This window comes from Peromyscus californicus, unplaced genomic scaffold (assembly GCF_007827085.1).
Source record: "Peromyscus californicus insignis strain IS unplaced genomic scaffold, ASM782708v3 Scaffold_17__1_contigs__length_78620276, whole genome shotgun sequence".
NCBI classification, from domain to species: domain Eukaryota; kingdom Metazoa; phylum Chordata; class Mammalia; order Rodentia; family Cricetidae; genus Peromyscus; species Peromyscus californicus.
The window spans coordinates 27593189-27593819 of NW_026294469.1; positions in this window are offsets into that span (position 1 = coordinate 27593189).

The following is a 631-nucleotide window of genomic DNA, read 5'->3' on the forward strand; positions in this document are numbered from 1 at the left end:
CCGACAGCCGGGCCCCGCCCCGAGGGCTCGAGGGCTCGCTGCTCCTTGTGCAAGCGCCCGCCTTCAGGTGGTTTGGGCCCCTTACCCAACCGCCTTGCTTATCAGGGGTCTGTGCTCAGCTTTCTCCCAGAACAAAAAAGTAGGGACGCAGAAACTTCTGGGAAAGGGACTAAGATTGAGGGCCAGGTCAGAGATAAGAGTAGAGTGTGGAAACAGGGGAAAAGAGCATTTCGGAGGACCTTAGCACCCGGTCCTGGCCAGGGGGAGAAGGTGTGGGGCCTGAAGCCTTCTAGGCTCCTCTCCCGCACCCAGCAGGGTGGACTGGAGTCAGGCACCCAGTTAAATGGGGCATGAGAGCAAAATGGGTAATGCCTTCAGAGCTGAGGACCTCTCTCTCTGCTGGGCCCCCACTCTGTGCTGAGGTCCAGCAGAGGAGGCTCACCGGCTTCTGTTGCCCCAAGCGCCCAGCCTAGGTTTCTTTTCCTGGGTCTTCCAAATCGAGGCTGCCTTTCTGGGGCAAGCACGGTGACCATACATGCGTGGACCTTTTCATTCTTGGGAGGAGCTTCTTCTTTCGACTTTCCCAGCCGACACTCGCTGGGGCAGGGTAGGCGGTTAGAGGGTGTGCCTC